This window comes from Humulus lupulus, chromosome 3, assembly GCF_963169125.1.
Source record: "Humulus lupulus chromosome 3, drHumLupu1.1, whole genome shotgun sequence".
In the NCBI taxonomy this organism is placed as follows: Eukaryota; Viridiplantae; Streptophyta; class Magnoliopsida; order Rosales; family Cannabaceae; genus Humulus; species Humulus lupulus.
In genome coordinates, this window is record NC_084795.1 from 136,289,383 (window position 1) to 136,302,662 (window position 13,280).

The following is a 13,280-nucleotide window of genomic DNA, read 5'->3' on the forward strand; positions in this document are numbered from 1 at the left end:
GTTCAAGTCCTTTTGGGTAAGAAGTATTTCAAACTCTTGTGATCACTGTATATCTCACACTTATCACAATATAAGTAGTCCTGCCACACCTTCAGTGCAAAAACCACTGCTGCAAGTTCTAAATCATGTCTGGGGTACCTCTGTTCATACTCCTTCAGCTGACGTGATGCACAGCCAATCACCCTTACTGTCTGCATAAGGACACAACCTAAACCCTGTCTCAAGGCATCACAATAAACCACAAACTTGTCCTGATCTGTAGGAAGATTCGGAACCAAAGTGGTGATCAGATTCTCCTTCATTCTCTGGAAGTTATCCTCACATCTCTCTAACCATATAAACCTCTGATTCTTGCATGTCAACTCTGTCAGTGGTGATGCTAGTGATCTCTAAAGCATTCTTTGGCCTTGGCCAATCTCTGACTACCTCAATCTTTGCTGGATCCACAATAATCCTATCCTTACTAACTATGTGACCTAAGAAAGTCACTTGTGGCAACCAGAACTCACACTTCTTGAATTTTGCACACAACCTGTTCTCTCTTAGCCTCTGTAGTACTATTCTGAGATGTTGCTCGTGCTCTGTCTCTGACTAAGAGTATACTATTATATCGTCAATAAAGACAATCACAAATTGATCTAGGTAATCCTTGAACACTTGTTCATCAGATCCATAAATGTTGCTGGGGCATTAGTATGTCCAAATGACATCAACAAAAACTCCTAATGCCCATACACGGAGCAAAAACCTATCTTCAGTATGTCTTCTTTTCTAATCCTCGGCTGGTGATAACCAGATCAAAGATCTGTCTTGGACAATACCATCTTTCCTTTTAACTGATCAAACAGGTCATCAATCCTTGATAGAGGATACCTGTTTTTGATGGATAACTTGTTCAATTCTCTATAATCGATACACATCCTTATAGAACCATATTTCTTCTTCACGAAGAGAATTGGTGTGCCCATGGCGAGAAACTGGGTCTAATAAAACCCAAGTGTAGTAATTTCCTGTAACTGAACCTTTAGTTCATTCAGCTCTACTGGAGGCATTCTATAAGGCGCCCTAGACACTAGTTCCGTCCCTGGTGCCAATTCAATCACAAACTCTATCTCTATGTGTGGATGTATTCCCAATAGATCCTTTGGAAACACATCCAGAAACTCACCCACCAATTTAGTCTATCCTAGTCCCACTGGCACGACTTAAGTTGTAACGTCCCAAAAATGCCAATAAGGCTTAATGTCTTGATTAGTGTGCTGGGAGGGCATAATTGGATATGTGTGTGAAATTAATTGATTAAATGTGTGTCTACATGGCATACATGATTTATATGATAATATGAATATATATGCATGTTTATGTGTATTAAATATGCATGTGGGCTCGTTCTTGTTTATAAGGACATGTTTGTGATTTTGGCCCATTGAGGGTATAAATGTGATTTTATGTGTGTAAATGATTGAGACCACATTATTATGTGGATATATTTGTAGTATTCGGCTCGAGACGATCCTAGTGAGAGGATTAGCAGAATAGTCACAACGGGGTCTTATACCTGGCTCGGGGTGAGCCTAGGGGTATTTTGGGGACATAGTGCGTGTTTGGGAGTTATTGGTTAACATACAAGTATTTGATGATTATTTGGGCACGTTGGGATAAATTGGGAACTCATAGGACCACTTGAGGATTAGCGAGAAATGCGATAAAATGACGGGTTTGCCCTTAAAGGCAATAAGGGGCTGAGATAGCACTAGGGGTATTTTGGTCTTTGTATTAGAGGATATACTTAGGAAACTTCAAGAGTTAGCCAGAAATATCAAGACAACCTCTCAGCTCTCTCTCTCTCACTCTCACATTCATATCTCTCTCTCTCTAAGGCTTTGGTGCACTGGGGAATTTTGAAGAGAAAGCTAAGAAGTAGAAGTTGGGAAGTGAGGAATCAAGCAAGGATTAGGAAAGGGGACAGCTGAGGATCAAAATTTCTACTGAGGTAAGATTATGAACCTTGATCTGTTGAATTCATGGTGTAGTTTTGGACATGCTTAAGATGCTTAAGTTAGTTTTTTATTTTGGGATTTAGGGTGGATTGAGCCATTATCATAGGTCATATGTGTGATGTATTATTGAGAGTTCTAGACTCAGTTATGGCTATAGTACATGTTTAGGTTTAATTATGGTGCCTTTGGTTTGGGGGAAAACGCAGTTTGGATATGGGAATTTTGGGTTGGCGGGGTCGCGTCACGACCCTGTTCTTGGGCCCTGCGGCCCGCGTGAACCCATAAGCCTGGGGAGCCCCCTGTCTTCATAGGTGCATCGCGACCCTTAGTGTTAGGTCACGCCGCATGTATTTGGGAGTTTAGGGGCTGGCACCTCTGACTTGGAGGCGCGCCCCGACCCTTAGGGCTAGGTCATGGCCCGACTAGGTAGTCTTAGCCAAATTAAGTTTTTGGGCTCGGGAACTTAAACCTAAGTGTTCAGGAAGGGTTCTACTACCTAGTTTAGTAGAATTCGAGTTCCTGAAGTCTGATACGTTATTCTTGAAGCATTTAATGGGTTTAGATTTTAATAATTATCCATTGTGACCTTGTGACAATGGTTACCGTTAAGGCTCCAGATTGAGGTTCGTGCTCCAAGTCACTCTACTTCTTCAGCTTGGGAGTCGAGGTAAGAAAACTACACACGGGCTTGAGACCATCGTCATCTGGAACATCGACTATATTAGGAGGAAATAACCCGACCTTCCTAAGGTTCTCTAAAGTAACGAGGGTCTTGACATTCTACTCCTCAGGGGTCATGGAAATCAATACCTTGTCCCTAATTGTCATAGCCTGGGTCGGGAGCGGTCTATACAAAGGCCCAACGTTCTTAAACATGGAGTAGTAGGCCTCTGTATCCCTAGTGAAGAAATAGTTGTCGGCATAACTAAACGCCTTGCTATTTCCATAGATTTCTCCCAAGAAGGTTTTGGTACCTTGACTCATATAATGGTGGAAATGGAAATACCCCGAGTTCCGCTGAGAAGGGTTCGTCTTCAGGTCAAATAAGTAGTGGATCTTGTGAGGCACTGGAGCAACCCATTTCCTGTGGTGATAGATAATGTACAATTCAGATAACACCAAGATCGCGTTGGGAGCCAGTTGAGAAGGACTAATACCAAAATAATCTGCAACGCTATGGAAGTATGGATGAAGAGGAAGAAGGGCGCCAGACTTGATGGCAGAACGTGTCCAAGCGCACATACCCAAAGCGGGGTCCTCTGCTCTGTCATTTGGACCAGGGATAGTAATAGACATGCCAGAGAGGTCAAACGTCTTCCTTAAGTTCTTTACCTTCTCTTCAATCATGTCAGAGGCAGCCCCCTTGAACCACACAACCTCGTAATCAGCAAGGCGGGGCTTCTCAACCAGTTTCCATATGATCTCACTGGCCAAGGTGGCCCCAGAATCTAATAAATGGAATTATTTTTGTTGTCTCTTCTTCTGCTGCGCAGCTGGTGAGACTATCTTTCTCTTGGAAGGAGGACGAACCACCTTAGGCCGAAATCTTGTGAATAAAATGCTCCTGAGTATGATTAGCATGACGATGAGAGCCCTTAGTATGTTCTCACTGAGAAGAAGAGTGATGGGGAACTCGACTGGTTTCCCGGTGAAAAGGGCATTGCAATGAGTCTCTTTGACCTGGTATATCTCGCTGAGAATAATGACTTCGTTGAGATGTGCCTTGAGAGTCGAGGGGCGTACTATGCTGAGTAAAGATCTGAGAAGAGCCAAGCGAAAAGCCCTGAGTGATGTGTCTAGCAATATGAAGATCATCTTCGGACGGTTGCCAAGTTGTCTGTTTTACTCTTGCCATTGGGATATACCTTTTCAAGAAGTCTTCCTCACTGAACAAATATAAAGCGGAGCGAGGGAAAATCCTTTTCACCCTTTCCAAGAACTCCTAGGGAATGCGCTCGCTTACAAACTTGTCTGACGAAGAGGAGCTGGACATCTGCAACAAAGGAAAGATAAAGAGTAAAATTAGTAATTGAACATAATGAAGCCAATAGATGGGGGCATATCCATGAACTAAGGAGCGAAAATGAATGAATCAGGGGAAAAATTTATGTAGGGGGTCGGCTCAGTGAGACTAAGCTCAGGCCGACCACCATAGGACTCCCCTAGATTTGGAAAAATTGATCGAAGTCTTAAAGGGGGGCTCGACCTAGTAGAACTAAGCCTGGGACGACCACCCTGAGTCCCTTAGATTACAAAACGTGAAAGTAGGGGCACATGTGGTCGGCCTACCACCTTAAGCCGACCACCCTAGGGTGTAGACCTTAGAAAAATGCCAGAGGACTAAAGTTTAAGTCTCCAATAAATTGTATAGTACAAGGAAGACCCAAAAGAGATTAGTAAAGGACAATAAAAAAAATTGTAGGGTCCCAGGTGGTTGGCTTATGCTTGGGCTGACCACCCTGGATCCCTAGAAGTTGCCAGGGGTGTGGTGGTCGGCCCCCTAGGGTGCTCGGCTTATGAAGGGTATGTAAACTTGGAAATCTCCAAGAGCATGAGGAATACGGCCTAGGCTGGGATGTGAGCCCTGGAAATTGCCCAGCTAAGGAAATCTTAGGGTGTCGGCCTAAACTCTAATCCCCTAGGCCTAGAAATCACCCAGCTAAGTAGACCCTAAGGGTAGTCGACCTAAACCCTAATCCCCTAGTCTTGGAATTCGCATAAGGCAAGGGAAATGCAAGGGAAGTCCTAGAGGTGGTCGGCCCATGATGGAAACCCTAAGGGTGGTCGGCCCATGATGGAATTTACATCCTTGGAAATCGCCTATGTTTGGATCTGAATGCCTGAAAATCGCCAGACCAAGGGAACCTAAGAGTGGTTGGCCTAGGTCAGAGTTTTACAAGTCTAAAATTGCCTATGCTAGGGTTTGGAACCCTAGAAATCTCAAGGCTAATGAATCTCAAAGAAGTGGTCGGCCTAGGGTTTACAAACCTGAAATCGCATATGCTAGGGTTTGGAACCCTAGAAATCGTCCAAGCTAAGGAAATTATAGGGAAATCGTAGAATTTATTCAAACAAGTCAATTATTTTGGATCAAAATAAAACAAAACAAGGAGATTCAGACAGATTCCTCAAAGATTCAAAGTATTTCTTCTAGATCTAAGCACATTTAAATTAAATCATGTAAGGATTAGGAGAAAATACTTACTCAAATAAAGGTCTGAGTTTAATGAGAATTGGAGAAATCACGCTTGGAGAATCCTATAGCCGAGGCGCACAGAGCAAAGAAGTGAGAAGTGAGGCCCTACTTATAGCCTCTCAAAACTAACCATATCCTTTTAGGAATTCAAAATCCTTGAGAAATATCTGGTATGGTTAAAATTTCAAATTCCTTGAAAAATAACTTATATTTGCAGGAATTCAAATGTAAAATGCCCTAATCTAATACTTTGTAAAACTTTTACATGCTCATAAACATATAGAAGAAAAGCCACTTATTAAATGAAAAGTCCCTGTGGGGCCTTGCTAAAACATGCAAGCTGGGCCCAATAGTTTAAAAACAAAATAACATTTTTCATGCAATGTTTTAAAAATAATTAAAGTTCAAGTCCCATTGATAAGTTCTGAAAAGTTAACAATAAACATAGCATTATTCTTTAGAAATTGGTGTTAAACTGATCATTTTCTCATCCATAGAATGCCCCCACGCCATACACACCTAAACGTTGGAACTCCCCACATCACCACGTGTGCCACAGAGAAATCCTATTTGCTCCCTGGAAGGGAAAGTAAGGGGGTGAGCTAAAAGCCCAGTAAGGAAGTACAAATAACACACAAGTTTACACACAAAAACATATTCATATCCATACATCGTTACACATCCTAAACATCGTTATCACAACCATCATCATCATAAACATAATCAGTATAAGCATTATCATCATATACATAATCAACACGAACATTATCATCATAAGCATCATCATCATATCTTTGTGAACATGGCCCACTAGCTTGTCCATGTCACATCTTGTGGTAAATATGATCTCTGGTCCTTGAATAACCTCGGCGCGTCCGCCCTATGAGTTACGTCTTTACATCCTTAGTAACTCGGGTTACGTCTTCATAACCTTAGCAACCCCTTTGTTCTGTCGCGTTCATCACGCTAACAACCATTACATATCATACATCATCCAAACACATACATCCCAGTCATATCAACACAAAGGAAATTTCATGATTTATCAACATCGTCACATCATCACAAAATATCATTTCATACTTCATATCGCAAAACGTATATCGTACATAGCATTCTATCTAACTTCCTTACCTCAGGTCCAAGTAAAGCAAAAACTGACAAACTTCACAACGAGCCTATAACTATAATCAAATAGCATTCTTTAGTATCACATAATACTTTCTTGTGCCCAACTCATATACCCCATGTGTGCATGGGCCATGCACACATGGTGAAAACTACTCATAATTTCCAAATAGGCATAATTACACATAAAATCACCAAAATAATAATGTAAATTATACGTATGTTACATGCATGGTTTTTAAATAAAAATCATATGGTAGAATATTATAAACATTTTTTTAACGTAAAAGTACATTTGCATGCGACATGCATACGTAGGAACGTTGTTAAAAAGTGACGTTAAAAACGATGATTCATACGCGCTTATTTCTATCGTTTTAAAAATAAGGATTTAGTAACATACTTTTCTTACCATTATTTATCTCTCTAAAATCATTAAGTTGATTAAACCTCTAAAACATTATTTTTATTTCATAAAAATAATTTATTTAGCCATTTAAAAATATAATAACTTCATTTATTATTTTAAAATTACATAGAAAAAATAAAGGCTAGAAATTATTTAAAATGCTTATAATTAGCATGTTTCCTTAGAAAATAACAATTTTATCTAAATTAATAAAATTACAAAATTAATGTGAGAAAAATATATAATTTTTAGGTGTGGGAAAAATATATTTCACTTGTATTATTCTAAGACATAATTTTAAGTAGAATAAATTCATAAGTGATGATCAAATAATTATTTTTAATTTATTAAACTAAACTTTCAGCTACTATTTAATTTATTTAAAAATCACAAGTGAATTAATCTCAACATTTTTCTTTAAAAAAAATCATATCTATTAAAATGAACACTCAAGGTTACATTTAAAAATACAATTTTTAATATTGAAATAGTTTAGGGTTATATTATTTCATAAACACACAAATTTTTCTTTCATTTAAAAGACTTTCCAATATTTTACCAAAAATTCCAGCAACAAATATATACTCTAAAAAATCACCATCTTATCTTTAAAATCTCATATTTTCTCTAAAAATATAATAAAAATCTGTAGGTATTTATTTGAGTAAAAACACCATTTTAATGTATATTAAAATTCCCTATAATTTCTTAAAAACATCATAGCATTTGCAAAATCATTTATGCATGCAAAATCATTAATTTCATCATATTTCTCATCACTTAAACACAAAATCAGCAAGCATATTCATCAAGAATCCAGCTTTTACATCATGCTCACAAGAATTTACACCATAACCATACATGTTTAAATCTATACAAATAATTCACAAACCCTAGCATGTTCCTAATATGCATGGATGACACAAAAATCAAACAACTCATCATACATTACACCCTTTTAGCCAAACCCTCATCATCACCTCATGTTTTCTTTTTGCATCTTACAAGATCAGAAAAAATATCACACCCCTAAACATACCTGTTATCCCCATTTCCTGCATGGGCTCGGGGACTTCGTCCAGGCCCACTGTCAGGGGCCTGGTCAGCACGTGAGCCCGGCCCAAGGCCTCTTGGTAGGGAGAGTGCCCGCGGGGAAGGGTATGGACCGGGGATTCATGTCTAGGCCCATTAGAGGGGTCCGGAATGTCCCTCCGGGTCCGTCCTCCGCGGTGATAGTCCGGGCTGTGTACAGAGCATTCGGACCACCGCGGCCTACGCGTCCCGATCCCGGACCCTGATACGGTCCGTGCCTATGGTAAACGAAGCGAGATAAAGGTAAATGGACCCGGATCACCTCGCCCCCGGTTGAAGGGGCCAGGCGTCCAGGACCCTGACGCCGCCTCGCTCCACATGGGCGTTGTCCCCCACTTTTCACTTGCAGAAAAGGCCGCCTCGAGATTGCATGCCGATGTGTCAGAACTGCGCAGCCAAGTACTCTGACTGGTCTTGTCTCCTGAATCGGCCTCGTAACTCGAAGTGATCAGACCAAAAGCGCCATTTTGTTGGGCGAGACGTAGTTCTAAGGTCAACTTGTTGGGCCTTAGCTGGCTTGGACTTCATGTATTTTGTACCTTTTGTACTGGACCTCCACTAGAAAGGCCATCTATATCCATTCCTCCGATGGGCCTGGGTCGGACCCGGTACAGACCCAGTGTTCCCATGCGCCTATAAATATAAGCTACAGAACACTGTAAAAGAGATCCTCTTTCACCAATCAAAGAGAGGAACTCTGTCAAATTATAGAGAAAAATCTCCATTGTAAAAGGTTCTTCAAGCTCTAATAATATAGACTTGTGGACTAAGGCTAGCTAACGCCCCAACCACGTAAAAACCCCGTGTTAATCTTCTGCTTTCATTATAATTATCAGTAAATATTAGTTATAAATAGAGTTGCCGAAAATCTTAGTTAACAGTTTGGTGCTTTCATTGAGAGCTGAAGGAAGCTAGTGCTAACGTCAGGCCTTTACTACGATGGTGAACACACGACACACAACCTTCGACCCTACCAATCCAGAGCAGGGCAACGGAGACCTGCTGCCTTCGCAGCATGTTCATCAGGACCTGCCCGAGGATGTGCCTCCTCAAATATCTCACCAAGACGAGTCGCAGGACTACGAGGGTGGGACAGAATACGAAGTGGAAAACGATGAGGAGTATTATGAGGAGGAAAATGAGGGGGAGTACCACGACGAAGCTGCAGATCCCAGGACCCCCCGCGACGATCAGCAGGACTTGGAGGTGACCAAACTAAGGCAGCAAGTCCTGGATTAGGAGGCCAGGATCGCTGAGCAGGCAGAGGCGCACCACCAGATGCAAGAGTCTCTCCAAGCCCTGCAGGCGCTCATGGCCGCGCAGGGTTCGGCAGCCAACCCCACAGCTGGCCCACTTCCAGAAACACAGCAACTCGCTCCCCGAGAGCAAGCTGGGGTCCCCAGAGGTGCCAGCCCGGTTCGTCCCCCGGAGCCTTTCTCCGAACCGGCTCCAGGAGGCCCGGATGGGGAGCGACGGAAGACTCGGGAGAAGACCACCCTTGTCGAAAAAGCTGGGGCACGTTCACGGCCGCTACCTAGGAAAGAGAAGGTGCGCCCCGTCCCAGGACGAGGCCACCCGATCGATCCGCAGGGGACGCGGCCACGGAATGCACAGCCCCGGCATGCCCCAGGGCCAAACGGGCGGGAAAGGTCTTTGCACCCAAGTGCCTCGGTCAACAAGAACCGTCGAGAACGGCCTCGCCGCGAGGAACGTCACGCCCTCAGTTCCGGGGATGACACTTCCTGGATAGATTTACGCGATGGGCTGAACGCTCGGAAAGAGCGGGCCTGCAAGGAAAAAATACTCCCTCGAGACGGCGACCTCAGGAACAACATCAACGACAGGAGGAACGAGAGAATCCCCCTGGAGGATAGCATGGCCAAGCTGCTCATGGAGCAGATGGCCGCATTAAAAAAGGTCACTGATCGCCTGATCCGCAAGCAGGAAGGAGCAGACACCGACTCCGACGAAAAGGATAAAGAGCCATGCGCGAGGCACATCCTGGACGCCGTACTACCCAAGGGGTTCAAGATGCCGAGCCTCACTGCCTATACTGGAAATACCGATCCCAAGGACCATCTGTCCCGGTACAACCGACTCATGACAGTGGCCCACGTCAGCGACGACGGCAAATGCCTCTGCTTCTCGATCACTTTGGGCGGTCCCGCCGAAGAGTGGTGGAAAAGGATTAAACCGGGGTCCATCCAGTCCTGGTCCGGGCTGCAATCAACATTTCGAAAATAGTTCGTGGCCGCCATGAGGATGGATATGCAAATCAGCGCTCTCGCCAATATTAAGCAACTCCCCGCGGAGACGTTGAGAGCCTACATCCAGCGCTTTACTGAAGAAGCCTCCAAGACGAAAGTCGACGACGGACAGCGCCTGGTGGCACTGCAATCCGGGATCCGGGCCAGATCCCCCCTTTGGGATGACATGCAGCGCAGCAAGGCCGCCACCTTGGAAGAATTCATCAGAAGGGCCCAAGGATTCATCAACTAGGAGGAAGCTCAGATCCAGGCCTTCGGGTGGCCCCCGGCTCCTCATCCCATCTCCCAGACGATTCTGGGATATACGGGACAGTTCCCGGCACAGTCCTATGCCACACCCCCCATTTCCCCGGGATCGGTTGTCACGCCCGGATTCAGTTACACCCCTACGGTGTACGGCCCTGCCACTTCGGGGTACGCCACGGCCCAGTCAACCCACTTCTCCGGTTATGGCGTCGCGCCGGCGGGACACAGCATGGCCCCCGTCATGGCCCAGCAGTCACAAACGGGAGTGACTGAGGCAAGCGTGAATCCCTCCCGGGGCAAGCAGTCAGGCAAAGGCCAGAACCGGCCCGAGCCGGCTAAAAAGGGGAAGAGGGGCTACGAGCCCCAATATTTAGAATACACCAACATGGTGGACACCCGGGAAAACATCTATCTGGCGACAGAGAGGGCGATCCACTACCGGAAGCCTAGCCCCATGTTTAAGGGGGGAAGGAATCCGAGAGAAACCAGCAAAAGGTGCGCCTATCATAAGGACGTGGGCCACACTACCGATGAGTGTCGACAGCTGAAAGACGAGATTGAAAATCTCATCAAGCTAGGCACCTCCACCAGTGGGTAAGGATGCCCGTGGGAGTCTCGGGCGTGTCAGCATGCCCCGGGCAATCCACGGCCCCGGGAACGACTCGGGCATACCCCCCTCCCCCCGGGGAGGATATGCACAGGGACCTCCAGCGCAGGCCCCTCAGGGGGCCCTCGCCGCGCAAGTTCCCGGCCCTGGAATGCCCTATCCCTCCGGGACAGCACCCCCTCGGGTTGATAGGCATGTGGCAACCATCTCGGGCGGACCTCACCTGGGAGGGCCTTCAAGGAATGACCAAAAGCGCTATCTGAGCGAGCTGGACCACGACTAGGAAGTTTGCGCCCTTGTCCAGGCCCCGGCTCAGCACCCTAAATTGATGAACCTCCCCATCACCTTCACGGAGGATGACGCCCGCAACGTCCATTTTTCGCACCATGACCCGCTGGTCATAGATTCCCAAATCACCAACAAATTGGTGTCCCGCGTGTTGGTGGATGACGGAAGCTCTGTCAACTTGTTGTTCAAACCCGCCTTCACCACCATTGGCCTAACGGAAGCGGATCTGGCGTCCTACCCAACCCAAATCTACGGCTTCAACGGAGATGCGCTTCTCCCCATGGGAAAGATACAGCTGCCGGTCACGCGGGGGGGGGGGGGGGGGTGAATTGCAGCACTCGTTCAAGTTCTGCACCTTCGTTGTGGTGGATTGCCCCACCGCTTACAACGTCATCTTTGGCCGGCCCACGCTGGTCGAGTTCGGGACCATCACCTCCATCTGCCATCTTTGCATGAAGTTCCCATGCGACAACGGAGGGGTAGGGATTGTCCAGGGAGACCAAAAAAGCGCCCGGAAGTGTTACCATGTCTCTGCCCGGCCCATATACATGGTCCGAGAAGAGCCCGTCGAACCAGCCCTCCTCCCTCCTGCTGAGCGAGTGGTCCCAGAAGAGGATGATCTTGACCCGCGGATAGGGGACGATCGCGTCCTAGAGCCAATGGACGAAATAGAAGAGGTGTGCATCAGCGAAACCGATCCGACTAGGATCATCCAAGTAGGAAAGAGCCTGCCAGCAGACATTCGGGCCGCCATCATCGCCCAAGTCCAGGGAAACCAGGACCTTCTGGCCTGGTTCCACTCCGACATAACCGGGATCGACCGCAATATCATCTACCATGCGTTAGGTATTGACCCAAACGAGATCCCGGTCCACCAGAAGCGTAGGCCTTTGGGGACAGAGAGGGCTGAGGCCCTTAAGATGGAGGTGGAAAAGCTGTCTTCCATCAAATTCATATGCGAGGCTGTGTATCTCGTGTGGCTGGCCAATCCCGTCTTGGTGCCGAAACCGAACAGAACCTGGAGAACATGCATTGACTTCACGGACCTCAACAAAGCATGTCTGAGGGACTATTTCCCGCTCCCCCGAATCAACCAAATGGTGGATGACACGTTTGGGTATGAGATCTTGAGCTTCATGGATGCTTACTTCGGCTACAATCAGATCTCTATGCACGTGGCGGATTAGGAGCATACCAGTTTCCAAACCGACAAGGGCATCTATTGCTACATAGTCATGCCTTTCGGACTCAAGAATATTGGAGCAACGTACCAAAGGCTCGTCAATCGGATGTTTCAGGCCCAGCTAGGGCGAAACATGGAGGTATACATCGATGATATGCTGGTCAAGTCTAAGACGTCCCGGAACCATTCGGACGACTTGGCGGAGGCTTTCACAGTTATCTGGAAGTATGGGATGAAGCTGAACCCTAAGAAGTGCACTTTCGGCGTGACTTCCGGGAAGTTCCTGGGCTTCATAGTGAGTTTCCGGGGAATAGAAGCCAATCCGAACAAGATCAAGGCACTGATCGACATGGCCTCTCCCCGGAAGCACAAGGACGTGCAAAGCCTGACGGGGCGAGTGGCTGCCCTGAGCCATTTCATTTCTAAGGCCACGGATAAGTGCGTCCCTTTCTTCAACGTCCTTCGGGGAAGCCAGCGTTTCGAGTGGTCGCCCGAGTGCGAAGAGGCCTTCCGGAAGCTGAAAGAACACCTGGTCAAAGCCCCTATCCTGGTGAAACCGGTAGAAGGAGAGCCACTGTATCTTTACCTGGCCGTGACCGAGCACGGGATCAGCGCCGCGTTGGTGCGAGAGGAAGAAAGGACACAACTCTCGGTATACTATGTGAGCAAGCGGTTACTAGACGCCGAGTCTCGATACCCATTGATCGAAAAGCTGACTTTCTGCCTATTGATGGCATCCCGGAAGCTTCGGCCTTAATTCCAGGCTCATGCCATAAAGGTCTTAACCAACCATCCCCTGCGACATGTATTGCAGAAACCCGAGTCATCGGGAAGACTCCTGAAGTGGGTAATGGAGCTGAGCCA